Source organism: Hyla sarda, chromosome 10, assembly GCF_029499605.1.
Source record: "Hyla sarda isolate aHylSar1 chromosome 10, aHylSar1.hap1, whole genome shotgun sequence".
In the NCBI taxonomy this organism is placed as follows: domain Eukaryota; kingdom Metazoa; phylum Chordata; class Amphibia; order Anura; family Hylidae; genus Hyla; species Hyla sarda.
Genome location: NC_079198.1, coordinates 62,795,150 through 62,812,339, shown reverse-complemented (window position 1 = coordinate 62,812,339; position 17,190 = coordinate 62,795,150). Strand labels below are relative to the sequence as shown.

General features: G+C 41.0%; 1 protein-coding gene and 1 long non-coding RNA gene across 6 annotated transcripts in view; one reads left to right on the top strand and one right to left on the bottom strand.

Moving 5' to 3' along the window:
• LOC130294621 (uncharacterized) overlaps window positions 1–5,899 on the top strand; it is a 51,326-nt gene extending 45,427 nt beyond the window's left edge. The window contains exon 4 of the long non-coding RNA XR_008848555.1: window positions 5,750–5,899. This is a non-coding gene — a long non-coding RNA (uncharacterized LOC130294621). The remainder of the gene's footprint in view (window positions 1–5,749) is intronic.
• The window catches only part of GRIN2D (glutamate ionotropic receptor NMDA type subunit 2D), an 855,799-nt gene that overhangs the window by 814,900 nt on the left and 23,709 nt on the right, over window positions 1–17,190 (bottom strand). The window lies entirely within an intron of this gene.

Below are 17,190 nucleotides of genomic sequence, written 5' to 3'. Positions count from 1 at the left end.
CTAATTTTTCATCAAATCAAGAAATGATACAAGTATCGAAGAACATTTACCAGTAACATAAAGTAGTATATATCACGAAAAACAATCTCTGAATCAGAATGAAAAGTAAAATCATCCCAGAGTTATTAATGCTTAAAGTGACAGTGGTCAGATGTGCAAAAAATGCCCGAGTCCTTAACCCCTTAACGACGCAGGATGTAAATGTACGTCCTGGTGATGTGGTACTTAACGCACCAGGACGTACATTTACGTCCTGAGCATATCCGCGGGCATCGGAGTGCTGCCTTCGGCAATCTCCGGCCCTGCCATAGAGGTGAATGGAGGGGGCGTGTCAGCCGCAGCTTCGGCTGTGGTCAAAAACTCTCGGCTCCTGCATTGAGCAGGAGTGAGCCGGGTCCCTGTACAGGAGTTCGCAGGGGGCCCCAGCTGTTGGACCCCCCGCGATCTAACACTTATCCCCTATGCTTAGAATAGGGGATAAGTTGTTTTTTCCCACCCATACTGGAGTTCTCCTTTAAGGTGAAAATGGGCTGGGTCCTTAAGTGGTTGAAGGGGTTGTCCAGGAATCGGAAAACAGAGCTAATTTCTTTCAAAAATCGCCCCCCATCTGTCTCTAGGTTGGGTATGGTTCAGCAGCTCAGTTCCTTTGAAGTGAATAGAGCCAAATTGTAATGCCACACACAACCTGTGGACAAACATGGAGCTGTTTTTTAAAGAAATGAGCTCTGTTTTCCTATTCCTGGATAAACGCTTTAATTCTGAATTCTGATTCTTCACTTTTCTTCTGGAAAAGTGTAGTGCTTTTTGGAAGATTCAAGAAGTATAAAAGCAAGAGCTCTGTAGCTGTCCAAATCTACCTAAAACTACTCTCCCCTGTAATGTTATGATGATAAATATCCAACAGAGGGTCTGCATAGATTGCTGCAAGATTTATGAAGTATAGGTATAGGTTTATCTTGTTGTTTTATTTCTGTTTACTTCTTTGTACCTTGTTGCTTTGTATTTGTTTTTGTCACTAGGCTTCCACACAGGGTTTTGTTTGGTGTTTCCTTTTTTTTTTTTTTTTTTTTTTTTTTAAACTGCCACTTCAGTTTTGAGCCAAAGCCAGAAGTGTTTTCAAAAGGAATGGGAAATATTAAAGAAAGACTTCTACTTCTTCTTCCTGCGGGATCCACTCCTGACTTTTGCAATATAACTGCAGTGGTAGTTTTCCAATCAATCCCAGACAAAAAAAAACCTGCGGGGAAATCTAGCCCAATAAATGTCATGAATTTGCAGATATTATGAGTGAACCTATTAATGCACACAATCTTTGAATCCACCTTAAAATACCCCATGTGTCACATTACAGGCTCTATGTACAAGTCTTCAGGGAGGGCAGATCACACAAGCTGTACAGTACCCATAAAGCAGACACTGCAGGGAGAAATTTAAGCCACTATAAAGCTACTTAGGAGTCATATGCAAAGACTGCTGTACTTGCTGAGGGAACAGCAGAGTGTTCACAAGGATTCCCCAGGACACTGCACAATTGTTGGGCAATACAGCTTATACTACTGAAAAATGCCAGATGAAAGCACATCTTCTGACAAGACACTACATTTAACATAATACAATGTTAATTATATTTCATGCTCTGTATATTTAGTAACTAGCTAAATATCAGTATGTCAAATTAATAGATCACACATTAAAGGTGTTGTCCAGGAATCGAAAAAACAGACCTATGTTCTTTTAACAACCGCTCCCTGTTTATCTCCACTTTGGATGCAGTATTACAACTTGGCTCCATTCACTTCAATGGAACTGAGCTGCAGAACCACATCCAACCTAAAGAAAATAGGTCTGTTTTTCAATTCCTGGACAACCCCTTTAATGAGATTTAAAAAAACTAAGCTAAATGTATTTGTAAACTTCTGCATTATGGATGTGGCTAGTTTCAGTCAAGCATAATATGGCCACATTTTACAATTACATTCATATTACAATTATAAGTCCCACCAGGACCAAAATTACAAGTCCCAGCTCTATGATGCTGTCAGTTCGGGGGATGAAAGCCACGGTCGGGAAGGGAGTTTTGTCTATAATATGGATGCAAACATGCTGCACCCATTTGAAACCAGCTGATTGCACAAAGAATTGCACCAGTATGATATGAAGAATTACCCTTTTGCACATAATGGAAAAATGAAAAAATACTCAAAATAGGAGAGCGGACATGATCGACTATAAGGTGTATTTATAAAGTACAGTATTTAAAGTGCACCTACTTCACTTAGGAGGGTTCTTTCGTCCTAAAACCCTCCTCAATCCTGCACGCCTTCCAACATCCACTTTGGACACCGCTCATGGAACCAGGCGTTCACCTCTTGTCTTTTCTTTCAATTCCTGATCAAAAATTTCCGGAAGAGAAGTACCCACTCTCTGCGTTTCGGAACTTCTCCGCCGGAAATTTTTTATCCGGAGTTGAAAGAAAAGACAAGAGGTGAACACCCGGTTCCATGAGCGGTGTCCAAAGTGGATGTTGGAAGGCGTGCAGGATTGAGGAGGGTTTTAGGACGAAAGAACCCTCCTAAGTGAAGTAGGTGCACTTTAAATACAGTACTTTATAACTGCACGTTATAGTCGATCATGTCCGCTCTTCTATTTTGAGTATTTTTTTCATTTTTCCATTGTTTTATTCAGAAGGGTCCCTGTACCGACCGAAGTGGATTGTAACGGACCAGGATCTACAGGGGATAGTGCAATAAAGGTGTTTCAAGTTTGTGAGTGGTTTGTAAAAGAACCACTCAACAAGTGTAAGTTTGATTTACACTTTTTGTAGTCCAGAGCCTGTATTTGGTGAAAAACTCTTGGGACTGCTCCCAAAAGAATTTTTTCTGTGTTTTTCAATATACCTTTTGTACATAAGGCCATTTCTGTATAGTGTGTGTGGAGGGGGGTGTATTTTATTTTATTGTTTCTACAACTGTATTCTTTTAAATTAGCAATTTGTGTTTTTTCCCATTGCCCTTATTCTCATCGAGGCAAGCCAGAGCATGCTTTAGTTTTGTAAACAGCCTCTGGCCTTCAAAACTGCAGCATTCACTAAAGCTAAATGTGTACAGCAGTTAGTAAATTCTTATTAAAGGAGTACTCCACTACTTTAAAATTATCCCCTAGGGGGCAGGATTTTTTATACTTTTTTATACTTTATAAAACATTATTTTTATTATTTTATTCATACTTTTTGAGTCCCCATAGGGGACTTTTTTAAGCAATCATTCCATTGCTAATACTGAAATGCTATGTTATAGATGTGTGATTTAAGCCTAAGGTAGACCCTATAAGAATATTGCACAGAAGCCAGCAGGGACCTGGTGAGGAGACCAGGTGCAAGGAAAACCAATTGGACCACCACAGATTTTGGGAGGTTTTGGGAGTGCCGATCGGGTAGGTGGACTGACTGTTAGGCTCTTAAGTGCTGTGATCAACACTGATCATGGCACTTAAGAGGTTAATGTCTGACATTATTAACCGTGAGTGTAGCTTCTGCACTTCATAGACAGAATGCCATTCAGGACATGCGTTAAGTACCAGGGCACCAGAACATGCATTTAAGCCTAATGTCCTTAAAGGGGTTTTCCACCATAAGGTGATTTTAATACGTACCTGGCAGACAGTAATGGACATGCTTAGGAAGGATCTGCGCTTGTCTTGGGGCTAAATAGCTATGTTGTGAGATTACCTTAACAATGTGTCTACCTGTTTGTGTACTGGTATTTCCTGTTTGACTTTTCTTATTTTGACAACAAATCCCACAATTCCATCTTCCTCCCTCCCACACATCAGCCACCCCACCCATTGAAACATAAATGAGCTGCATCCATCAAAAGACCTGTGGTTTTCAATCAGGGTGCCTACAGCTGTTGCACCCAATACTGATCTCTCTCCCACCAAGCGATCCCTCCACCCATTGAAGCAGACAGGCTCCCTGTCATCAGCTGACTAGTGAGTCAGGTCTCAGCCACATTGCAACCTGGGAAAAATCTGAGACAACAGTGATTTTGTATGCTGTTAAAAATAAATATTGGAGTGAAAATCACAAAAGAATTGTGAGAAAACCGTCACACATAAGTACAGACACTATATTATGAACTGCACTAACTTTACAGCCCCTGTAGCATAGTCAAATAAACACAATTCCTGGAATATCCCTTTAAGGGGTTAGTACTGAACATCTATGGATGATAAACAATAGTGGCAAGTGATAGCTTCAGGCAGCTTCATTAGCTCCATTGATATGTTGCAATCTGGGTCCTCCAGAGGTTTTCTTGGGCCTCTGGTGCCCTGTCCAACTTTTTTCTTAATATACAGAACTGTATGTTTGAGGTAGAGCATTAGAAATGTAAATGCCTTGTTTCTCTGTATTTTTAGATTAATTCCATTTCATATACTGTTCTTACCATAGGTAAATCTCTTTTAGAATGGACATATTTTTCCCTTCAAAGTGCATGTTTGATGTTCTAGGAGTAAATGTACATTAAACCCAACAATGCATAGTTATAAAATAATCAATGTGTTGTCAGACTTCGAAGAGAAAAAAATAGTGCCTCAGCAGGTAAATGTGTCTTGATATCGATCCACATGTTCTGTGAAAGTGATATAATACTTGATCTGTGGCACGCTCTTACAGAACATACCATACATAAGGAGAACCAAGGCCATGTATTTCATGAAAAGCAAAGAACAAACATCAAAAATTTCATATAATTCCATTTCATATACTGTTCTTACCATAGGTAAATCTCTTTTAGAATGGACATATTTTTCCCTTCAAAGTGCATGTTTGATGTTCTAGGAGTAACTGTACATTAAACCCAACAATGCATAGTTATAAAATAATCAATGTGTTGTCAGACTTCGAAGAGAAAAAAATAGTGCCTCAGCAGGTAAATGTGTCTTGATATCGATCCACATGTTCTGTGAAAGTGATATAATACTTGATCTGTGGCACGCTCTTACAGAACATACCATACATAAGGAGAACCAAGGCCATGTATTTCATGAAAAGCAAAGAACAAACATCAAAAATTTTTACTGACTCACTAAATCATCAAAAAATAGGCAGCATTGTAAAGTGCAAAAACACAAACATCCCTGGAGTAACTGTAGGGGGGCCCAAATCTTAAGGGCTAGCACGGGAAACCACCCTGATGACTTTTTGTTCAAGCAGCATGAAAGAAATGAAAGGTTCCCTCTAGTGATTTTTTGCATACTGCAATGGGGCAAGTGATGAAGGCTCCTGCCCAGCCAATTGAAGGTCATACTACTTGTTTCTATGCAAAAGCATCTGGGAAGGATGAGGGAGAAGTTCTCTAGTCCAACCCTGCTCTCCCTAAAGGGCTGGACCCAAAACCAGTTTAGTCTGGCTTCAGCCAGAGAAGTCTGCACTCCTACCCTAGCCCTAGGCAAATACATTTAGTCAGAGTCTAGCTTAAGCCAGAGAAGTTTATACACCTAATCAGAGTGTACCTCCTAGATCTAATAGGTAAAGTTCAGGTTTATTGACCTTTTTCAACATACAGTTTGCTCCAAGCAAGATAACCAACTTCTATTCCAGTTGCAAGAAACATCTAACCAGAGACAGATCTTGGTCACATGCGCAGTGATAACACAACTGTGCCGCGTTTCAGAGGATTTCAAAATCCAACAGATGGTCTGCTGTCTATGTTGTGAGGGCATCAGTCTTTATGTTTTCTGTTTCCAGATTCAAGAAGGAGACTCTACCAGCCAGAATTGGAGAACAAGCTAAGCAAGGACCCTTCTGAGAACACCCGTCGGATTTAGTGCTGCCTAGCTGCCACATTACAAATTAGTTCTTGAGCAGATGAACTGCATGTAGATTGTGCCGCAAAGTTTCAAGAATGTGCAATAGTCTGAACTAACTATACTGTATCTGCATATATTTATTTGCATGTGTAATTGTTCCTGTGCTAACAACCTTACTAGCAACACAGCTAAAAAGTGCATCAGAAAATCACAGACCTAGGACAATCAATATATAAAAAGTCCACCTTCATGCAAGGAGAAATCCAGAGGTAAGTAAAGCATGAGGAAATCATCAAAGAATAATCCTCTGATCATGTACAATGTATAAAACATAACCTGTATTAGACCATATATAAAAATACTCTAATAAACAAACTAATGGAAAAGGGAAAAACTCCCAAGTGCACCATGTGTGGCAAAAAAATCCCTACACTACAATCAGCAAAGTGACAAAAGTTCTGCAGTATCCTGATGAAAATGTAGGAAGATAGCATGTAATAGAGGGAATGAGACTGATGTTACAGGGGTACTCCGGTGGAAAACTTTTTTTTTTTTAAATGAACTGGTGCCAGAAAGTTAAACAGATTTGTAAATTACTTCTATTAAAACATCTTAATCCTTTTAGCAGCTGTTTGCTATAGAGGAAAATCTTTTTTTATTTTATTTCTTTTTTGTGTTGTCCACAGTGCTCTCTGCTGACACCTGATGCCCATATCAGGAACTGTCCAGAGCATGAGAAAACCCCCATAGCAAACCTATGCTGCTCTGGACAGTTCCTGACAAGGAGACAACAGAAAAAAGAAATTTAAAAATTAAAGAATTTCCTCTGTAGCATACAGCTGCTAAAAAGTACTAAAAGGATTAAGATTTTTTAATAGAAGTAATTTACAAGTCTGTTAAACTTTCTGGCACCAGTCCATTTAAAAAAAAGTTTTCCAACGGAGTACCCCTTTAACCCAATATAACTGATAAAGTTGTTATGAAAGGAAAGGTAATGTGCCATCTAAACCTACAGATGCCCGTCCCTCTGTCCCTGCCTTTTGAGGGACCCACCTCCTTAACAGGGTGGCCTCAACCACGATGACGGGCCCCCACCTCCGCTAAATGAGGGATAAAATAGCAAACAAAGAACAAACAGAAACTCCAGAGCACTGTGATCACCCCCAGTAACAACAAAATAAACACTAGGTGAACTTTAAAACAGAATCGGTCCCACAGTAACATTTCTTTACAACGCATTTTGCCTGTCAGATAATCACAGGTTCATCAGGGAACCAAACACAGAAACTGACACATGCAGAACAAAAGGTGTATATACATATATATAATGTTGAAAATTACTAAAACAATAAGGAAGGGGCAAAACACCCTAAAACAATATATGTCGAAGACCAGGTGGCAAGATTAAATACACCACAGATGACAACCGTGTCCAAAGCACAAAGAATGGTGAGAGATCTTGCTAATCCCCTAGCAGGATGCACCATTGATAGCCAACATGTAATAGGTATATATATATATATATATATATATATATATATATATATATATATATATATATAAATAAACATAAATTAGATACATAGTACAGTGGTTTATAGTGCTTTTACACAATAATATATTTATATACAGCACAAATTAGCTTATTAGCACTGACTCTTATATTGGCTGAATATAGGGCTAATAGATACAATAAAACCACAATGGGAAATAAAGCCTCTACAAGATTAATACACATAGCTAGGTAAATAGTGACAAGCTAGATGTTTTCTTCCGACATTTAGATATTTCATCAGGATGCTTGGTACTTTGCTGGATTGTAGTGTGGGGATTTTTGGCCACATTATGTTTTTTGTGCATTTGGAAGTTTTTTGATTTTTCTATTGGATTGTTTATTAGAGTATTTTTTATACATGATATAATAAAGGTTATGTTTTATCCTTTCTACAAGGTTCCATCAGGTTAGCAAGACAACCCTGTCAAATGATATCACCCTCTCTTGAACCCAAGTGACTACTAGTCCCAGCTAGTCTGAACTACTATGCCCATACTCTTCACAGGCACCACATAAACTTAATTTCTGTAGTGTATCAGCCAGTAAAATGTAGATTATAATGTGAACATAGCCATAGGCTAAAAGGCCAGGGAATCACATATATTTACAATCTACAAATAAAATGAATAAAAATTGTAAATACTTCATATTATTTAAATCTAAATAGAAGTAACAGAGGGCAACGTTCGGCACTGCAAGAGTGTAGCCGGTGTTAACACGTGTGAAGCCTGGTGTACAGGTGCACACTGGTGAACCCTTTGTATTGCTGGTGAACCCTTTGTACTGCTGAACTAAGGTGGTGCTAGGCTGGAGGGCACGTAGTGCTGTATACAAATAGTAATGAAGAGAAATCAGCTGCACTCACCATACCGTCCAAGCAGATTTTAATTTATTCCATGTGTCACAGGACTTGCCTGCTTCATCAGACCAGTGGTCATCTGAATTTGCTCCCGGCGTCCTAGCTGCCCGCCATCCATGCCCGTGTTCTACCGCATTTGATACCACATGGAATAAATTAAAATCTGCACTGACTTTATGGTGAGTGCGGCTGATTAATTTAAACTGTGTATGACAGTAGTATTTCTGGAATATATTTTATCCAGCTGATTATGGCAATGCTATTTATGAACCTTCATAGAGTCTTCATTATATTTAACTGGTAAACCCTTGTAATATGGGCTTTCCATTGTGATATTATTTGGACACTGTATAGCTTTATTATCAAAGTAACACATGACAGAATAATTTCAACATATTTAGACATTTCCCCTTGTTAATAAAATAAATATGTAGTAATGAGTGATGCGATACATTCACAGATGCATAGCTTTTATACAACACAGTAAAGAACACTGCTTCTGGACCAGGTATAGCTTCAAAACCACCTCCAGCCGTATCCCTTATGGACCCGTGCCTTCCCTTTTTATTTTTCTAAGCTAAACGGAATCAGCTGTTGACTTTGGTTTGCTCATTTTCCGACCATATCCGTTTTAGGTTTTTTAGCCAGATAGAGTTGGAGAATGAGCCGACTAAAATAACAAGCCGACTCATTCAAATGAATGAGGTACGGCACTTGTACAGCAGGGATAAAGCAGGAGGCGGTTTTGAAGTTCTCCCGCCAGCAGCCAGACGCACAAAACTAGATTTGAATGCAAAAAAAAAAAAAGAAAAAATAAGATACTATGTTATCTTACACACATGCCATGCATCATATTGCACTCTGCAACATGAAGACTCAGTATTGAGACCTATTAAGTAGTGGTGTCACTAGTGTTGGTGTCACATGGTGTGGTAGAAAATCATGTAACCTCCCTCTGGAAGTAACTGCGGGGCATTGACTGTGGTAGGCCAGTAAAAGTCTGAGGGAGTTGTGGCAAAGGAGTTGCACATTGGATTGATGATTCAATATATTTTTATTAATATCTTAGTTAACACCTTAAAGGGGTAGTCCAGTGTTGAAAAACGTATCCCCTATCCTAAGGATAGGGGATAAGTTTGAGATCGCGGGGGGTCCGACCGCTGGGGCCCCCTGCGATCTCTCTTTACGGGGGCCAGGCTCTCCGCCGAGATAGCGGGTGTCGACCCCCGCACGAGGCGGCGGCCGACACGCCCCCTCAATACATCTCAATGGCAGAGCCGGAGATTGCCGAAGGCAGCGCTTCGGCTCTGCCATAGAGTTGTATTGAGGGGGCGTGTCGGCCGCCGCTTCGCGTGGAGGTCGACATGCCCCCTTCCCGCGGGCTGTCGGGGCTCCGTACAGGAGATCGCGGGGGGCCCCAGGGGTCGGACCCCCCGCGATCTGCAACTTATCCCCTATCCTTAAGATAGGGGATAAGTTGTAAACCACTGAGTCACCACTGGACTACTCCTTTAAGGACTTAGGGTTTTTCCGATTATGCACTTTCGTTTTTTTCCTCCTCACCTTCTAAAAATCATAACACTTTCAGTTTTCCACTTATAGACCCATATAAGGGCTTGTTTTCTGCGCTACATATTTTACTATGTAATGATATCAGTCATTTTACCACAAAATATATGGCAAAGCCAAAAAAAAAAAATGACACCTTATATTTATTCTGTAGGTCCATACAGTTACAAGGATACCCAATTAATGTATGTTTTATTTTACGACTTTAAAAAAATTGTAATTACATCCACCAAAATTACGCAATTTTGGGCTTTGGAACATTTTGCCATTGACCATGAGGTTTAATTAGCGCCATATGTTTATAGTTCGAACAGTTATGCACATGGCGATACCACATATGTTTATTTTTATTCTGTTTACATATTTTTTTAAATGGAATTTGGGAAAAGGGGAGGGTGATTTAAACTTTTAGTATGGAAGGGGTTAAATAAAAGGGAACAAAATGCCCCCTCCCATAGACTTGCATTGAGGGGATGGGGCATGATGGGTGGGACTATGAAGTCACGAGCTCCCGGCGCCGGCTCTAAGCGTTCGGAACATTTTGTTCTAAACGCTGAGCAGCGGAGTACCCCTTTAACTAACAATGATATTTAGTTGTTTTTTACATATGTGGTCTAAGTCGGTATGAAACAAGAACACACTATTATCCTCTATTTCAAACATATACTATATATAAACATCTTTGTTTTCATGTCTTGTTTGGTTGTTACACAATAATGTTCAAGTTATATTTAAAGCATATGTTACCAATAAAGAGAATATCATAATAAAAAGAGAATATCAATAAGCATATTAAACCTACTAGGTGATAGCAAACCTATTTTAGGATAACACACAAGGGAGGGAGCTACCCAGCCGGTACTTACGCAATCTTCCAATGCATGTTATGTAAGAGGATTGTGTTTCTCACTCTCCGCTGCCAGTTTTCACTTATGGCTGTCCAGCAACATGTTGAATGGGGTGTCACCATCGTGGTATGATTACTTTCCATTTTGTGGTGTCACTCAGTGTGGTCCACACCTCCATAGCAAGGCACTGCCACTAAGCAATTAAAGGATAATGGAAAAGATGTCTTATCGTGGGGGTCCCATCGCTGGGAACCCCCATGATCTCTCCTGCAGCACCCCTATCATCTGGTGTACGGAGCGAGCTTCGCTCTGTGCCTGATGACTGGTGATGCAGGGGCCGGAGGATTTTAACATCAGGGCCCCGCACCGTCGTGACGTCAAGCCTTGTCCCCTTAATGCAAGTCTATGGGAGGGGGCGTGGCAGCCATCACGCCCCCTCCCATAAACTTTCATTGAGGGGGCGGGGTCATGACATCATCAGGCACGGAGCGAGATTCAGATGATAGGGGTGCTGCAGGAGAGGTTATGGGGGTTCCCAGGGGCGGGACCCCCGTGATCAGACATCTAATCCCCTATACTTTGGATAGGGGATAAAATGTCTAGGGGCAGAGTACCTCTTTAAATGAGCAATGCTACAAAGCAGTTCATAAACAAAATCAAACTACACCATTGTATGCCAGATTGTTTGAGCTGCGTCTCCTTAGTTTCGAATCCTAGCATTGGCTTCCAGGGAAGAGAGCTACTTTGCATACTTTTTCTCAGGAAGTAGCCAGTTTTGCAGCTTCTCTAAAAAAGAACCATAACCTCCTCAGATTTATCCGTTCAAAACATGCAAAACCTTATATGGCACCCTATGGAAAACGTGCATCTGCCATTACAACATGCAGAATTATTAAAACATTATCGCCACTAATCTTGCTCCCACAGAGTTATGTTTGCTCCTCTATATTTCCATGTACTAATAATTATAAACTTACATAATATGCTCCCATATTCCAAATATAAACCGCTTACAACCATCCTGTGTCCACAGCAAGCCATCTCACAGACTTATTGTGCTGCTGTATACCTATAACGTGCCACATTGCATTGTCATAAAGCTTAGACTACAGTACCTTTAAATAGAGATTCATGTAAATTTATAAAAATGTCATTATGTTACCCATAATGCCCTTAACCCCTTAAGGACTCAGCCCATTTTGGCCTTAACCCCTTAAGGACCGGAGGTTTTTCCGTTTTTGCATTTTCGTTTTTTGCTCCTTGCCTTTAAAAAATCAGAACTCTTTCAAATTTACACATAAAAATCCATATGATGGCTTATTTTTTGCGCCACCAATTCTACTTTGTAATGACGTCAGTCATTTTGCCCAAAAATCTATGGTGAAGCGGGAAAAAAAATCATTGTGCGACAAAATTGAAAAAAAAACGCTGTTTTGTAAATTTTGGGGGCTTCCGTTTCTACGTAGTACATTTTTCGGTAAAAATGACACCTGATATGTACTCTGTAGGTCAATACGATTAAAATGATACCCTACTTATATAGGTTTGATTTTGTCGGACTTCTGGAAAAAATCATAACTACATGCAGGAAAATTAATACGTTTAAAATTGTCATCTTCTGACCCCTATAACTTTTTTATTTTTCCGTGTATGGGGCGGTATGAGGGCTCATTTTTTGCGCCGTGATCTGAAGATTTTAACGGTACCATTTTTGCATTGATAGGACTTATTGATCGCTTTTTATTCATTTTTAAATGATATAAAAAGTGACCAAAAATGCACTATTTTGGACTTTGGAATTTTTTTGCGCGCACGCCATTGACCGAGCGGTTTAATTAATGATATATTTTTATAATTCGGACATTTCCGCACGCGGTGATACCACATATGTTTATTTTTATTTTTATTTACACTGTGTTTTTTTTTTTATTGGAAAAGGGGGGTGATTCAAACTTTTAATAGGGGAGGAGTTAAATGATCTTTATTCACTTTTTTTTTTCACTTTTTTTTTGCAGTGTTATAGGTCCCATAGGGACCTATAACACTGCACACACTGATCTTCTATGCTGATCACTGGTTTCTCATAAGAAACCAGTGATCAACGATTCTGCCGGATGACTGCTCATGCCTGGATCTCAGGCACTGAGCAGTCATTCGGCGATCGGACAGCGAGGAGGCAGGAAGGGGCCCTCCCGCTGTCCTGTCAGCTGTTCGGGATGCCGCGATTAGCCGCGGCTATCCCGAACAGCCCGACTGAGCTAGCCGGCAACTTTCGGTTTCACTTTTAGCCGATCGGCGCTGCGCGCTATTATAGGCGGGTCCCGGCTTCACTATGACGCCGGGCCCGCCATGATATGACGCGGGGTTACTGTGTAACCCCGCGTTATATCAGAAGAGCAGGACCAAGGACGTACCGGTACGTCCTTGGTCCTTAAGGGGTTAAGGACTCAGACAATTAAATTTTTACGTTTTCATTTTTTCCTCCTCGCCTTCTAAAAATCATAACTCTTTTATATTTTCATCCACAGACTAGTATGAGGGCTTGTTTTTTGCGTGACCAGTTGTCCTTTGTAATGACATAATTCATTATATCATAAAATGTATGGTGCAACCAAAAAAGACTATTTTTGTGGGGAAATTAAAACGAAAAATGCAATTTTACTAATTTTGGAAGGTTTCATTTCCACGCCGTACAATTTATGGCAAAAATTACGTGTTCTTTATTCTGAGGGTCAATACGATTAAAATGATACCCATTATTACGTACTTTTATATTATTGTTGCGCTTAAAAAAAATCACAAACTTTTTAACCAAATTAGTACGTTTATAATACCTTTATTTTGATGACCTCTAACTTTTTTATTTTTCCGTATTAACGGCGGTATGAGGACTCATTTTTTGCGCCATGATCTGTAATTTTTTTTTATACCACATTTGCATATAAAAAACTTTTAATACATTTTTTATAATTTTTTTTAAATAAAATGTATTAAAAAAGTAGGAATTTTGGACTTTTTTTTTCGTTCACGCCGTTCACCGTACGGGATCATTAACATTTTATTTTAATAGTTTGGACATTTACGCACGCGGCGATACTAAATATGTCTATAAAACATTTTTTTTACGCTTTTTGGGGGTAAAATAGGAAAAAACGGACGTTTTACTTTTTTATTGGGGGAGGGGATTTTTCACTTTTTTTTCACTTTTACTTTTACATTTTTTTTTACACTTGAATAGTTCCCATAGGGGACTATTCATAGCAATACTCTGATTGCTAATACTGATCTGTTCTATGTATAGGACATAGAACAGATCAGTGTTTTTGGTGATCTTCTGCTCTGGTCTGCTCGATCACAGACCAGAGCAGGAGACGCCGGGAGCCGGACGGAGGCAGGTGAGGGGACCTCCGTGCGGCGTTATGAATGATCGGATCCCCGCAGCAGCGCTGCGGGCGATCCGATCATTCATTCAAATCGCGCACTGCCGCAGATGCCGGGATCTGTATTGATCCCGGCACCTGAGGGGTTAATGGCGGACGCTCGCGAGATCACGGGCGTCGGCCATTGCCGGCGGGTCCCTGGCTGTGGTCAGCAGCCGGGATCAGCCGCGCATGACACGGGCCTCGCTCCGATGCCCGCGGTTATGCACAGGACGTAAATGTACGTCCTGGTGCGTTAAGTACCACCTCACCAGGACGTACATTTACGTCCTGCGTCCTTAAGGGGTTAAAGGGGTTATCCACCATAAGGTGATTTTATTACGTACCTGGCAGACAGTAATGGACATGCTTAGGAAGGAAGGATCTGCGCTCGTCTTGGGGCTAAATGGCCATGTTGTGAGATTACCATAATACTGTGGCTAGCTTTTTGTGAACTGGTATTTCCTGTTTCAGTTTTCTTTTTTTGACTACAAATTCCATAATTCCATTTTCATCCCTCCCACACATCAGCCATGCCACCCATTGAAACATAAATGAGCTGCATCCATTCAAAAGACCTGTGGTTTTCAATCAGGGTGCCTACAGCTGTTGCATTAGTTGCAGATTGATCTCTCTCCCACCAAATGATCGCTCCACCCATTGAAGCAGACAGGCTCCCTGTCATCAGCTGACTAGTGAGTCCGGTCTCGGCCACACTGCAAGCTGGGAAAAATCTGAGACAACAGTAATTTTGCATGCTGGTAAAAATCTGAGAAAACCGTCACACACAGGTACAGACACTATATTATGAACTACACTAACTTTACAGCCTCTGTAGCATAGTCAAATAAAGAAAGATTCCTGGAATACACCTTTAAGCAGTCTTAGCATTCAGTTTGCCTCTTTATACCTAAATATCCCTTATTGAAGGAAAGGTCCACCTTTAACTAATCTGTTTTATTGCTCCAATGCATCAAAATCATAAAATAAAAAATAAAACAAGTTGATAAATACTCTTAATTCTTAGGTGAAACATACTGTAGCATACATGTACTCCCTGGTTGCGGTTGAGGTTTATGAAGGGCACTTTAGGCCTGATATTGGCAGCCAGGGATAACCGTAATGTTGGACATCGATAAACTCATCATTGTCTGGCATTAACCCTTCAAATACCTTTCAGATGCAGCACAATTTTAATCACTTTAGGTGCCACAATCAACTTTGATCACGACACCTAAAGTGGTTAAAATTGTGTTGAAGGCACTTAAGTAATGCTGATCAGGACCTCTGCAGTGCATTTGAGCCTGCATGATGGTCGAAGGGCCCCTATCTGCCATGTCTGATCTATTAAAATATAACATTAACCCGTCCCGGACACAGGGTGTACATGTATGCCCTGGTGTCCTGGGACTTAAGGACCAAGGGCTTACCTGTACGCCCTGGACGTTTCCATTCACCACCGGCAACTTGGCGGTGAATGGAACGGGATGCATGCTGAAATTGTTCAGCAGGCATCCCTTGCAAACCCCTGGGGGGGGGGGGGGGTACTGAGAAGCCCCCCATGGTCAATTCAGACCGGCAATCTGCGGCGATTCCGGGTCAATCGGGTCTCTGGTGACGACCCAAAAAAAGTGAAAGAGCACCTATACGACGATCATATGATCAGTCGGTCGAGACGTCCGACCAATCACTATCCTGCTGGGCAGTGATCGGGGCGGTGATCCCCGGTGATCAGGGCGTCAATCACCGGTGATCGGGGCCTTTCCTGTCCAGAGATCGGGCGGGGGTCCCTTCAGACAGCAGCGGAGATGGCAGGTGCAGCGGGGGTAGCAGCAACGGCGGTGGCGACAGGATACAGCAGGAGGTGAGGCATGTTTGCCTCCTGCTGTTGCTTAACAACCACTCCCAGCATGCACAGACAAAGGGCATGCTGGGAGTTGTATTATGCAACAGCTGGAGGCACAACTACAACTCCCAGCATGCCCTTTGGCTGTCTGTGCATGTTTTTTTCTATGAAAAAGAGTGCCTCCAGCTGTTGCATAAATACAACTCCCAGCATGCACGAACAACCAAAGGGCATACTGGGAGTTGTAGTAGTGTGCCTCCAGCTGTTGCATAACTACAACTCCCAGCTTGCCCTTCGGCTGTCAGTGCATGATGAGAGTTGTAGTTTTGCAACAGCTGAAGGCACACTGGTTGAGGATCACAGCGTTTGTTACCTAACTCAGTGTTTGGCAACCAGTGTGCATCCAGCTGATGCATAACTACAACTCCCAGCATGCATGGATAGCTAAAGGCATGCTGGGAGTTGTAGTTTTCCAACAGCCGGTTGAGGTTTGACCCCTCATGTGAATGTACAGCGTACATTTAGACAGGCAGGGGTTTATAGTGAGTTTCCCGCTGCAAGTTTGAGATGCAGCAAATTTTCCACTGCAGTTCAAACTCCCAGCAGGAAACTTGCTTTGAACCCCCGCCCATGTGAATGCACCCTAAAAACACTACACTACACAAAATAAAAAGTAAAACACTACATGTACACCCCCTTACACATTTACTCCTTCTCTTCTGAGCCCTGTATTGTGCCCGCAGAGCACTTTACATCCACATCCATTTCCATACTCAGAAGAAAAGGTGTTACAAATTTTGTGGGGCTTTTTCTCCTATTACCCCTTGTGAAAATAAAAAAATGCGGGTAACATCAGCATTTTTGTGAAAAAAATCTAATTTTTCATTTTCACGTCCAACTTTAGCAATAATTTGTCAAACACCTGCGAGGTTTAAAGGCTCACTGTACCCATTGTTACGTTCTTTGAGGGGTGTTTCCCAAATAGTGTGCCATGTTTTTTTTTTTTTTTGCTGTTCTGGCACCAAAGGGGCTTCCTAAATGCAACATGTCCCCCAAAATCCATTTCAGCAAAGTTCACTTTCAAAAAGCTAAATGTGACTCCTTTTCTTGAGCATTGTAGTGCATCTACAGAGCACTTTACATCCACACATGGGGTATTTCCATACTCAGAAGAGATGGGGTTACAATTTTTGGGGGGCATTTTCTCTTATTACCTCTTGTAAATTTGGGGAAAAAATGCATTTTTGTGGAAAAAAAAATGTCACTTACACAACCGACTTTAA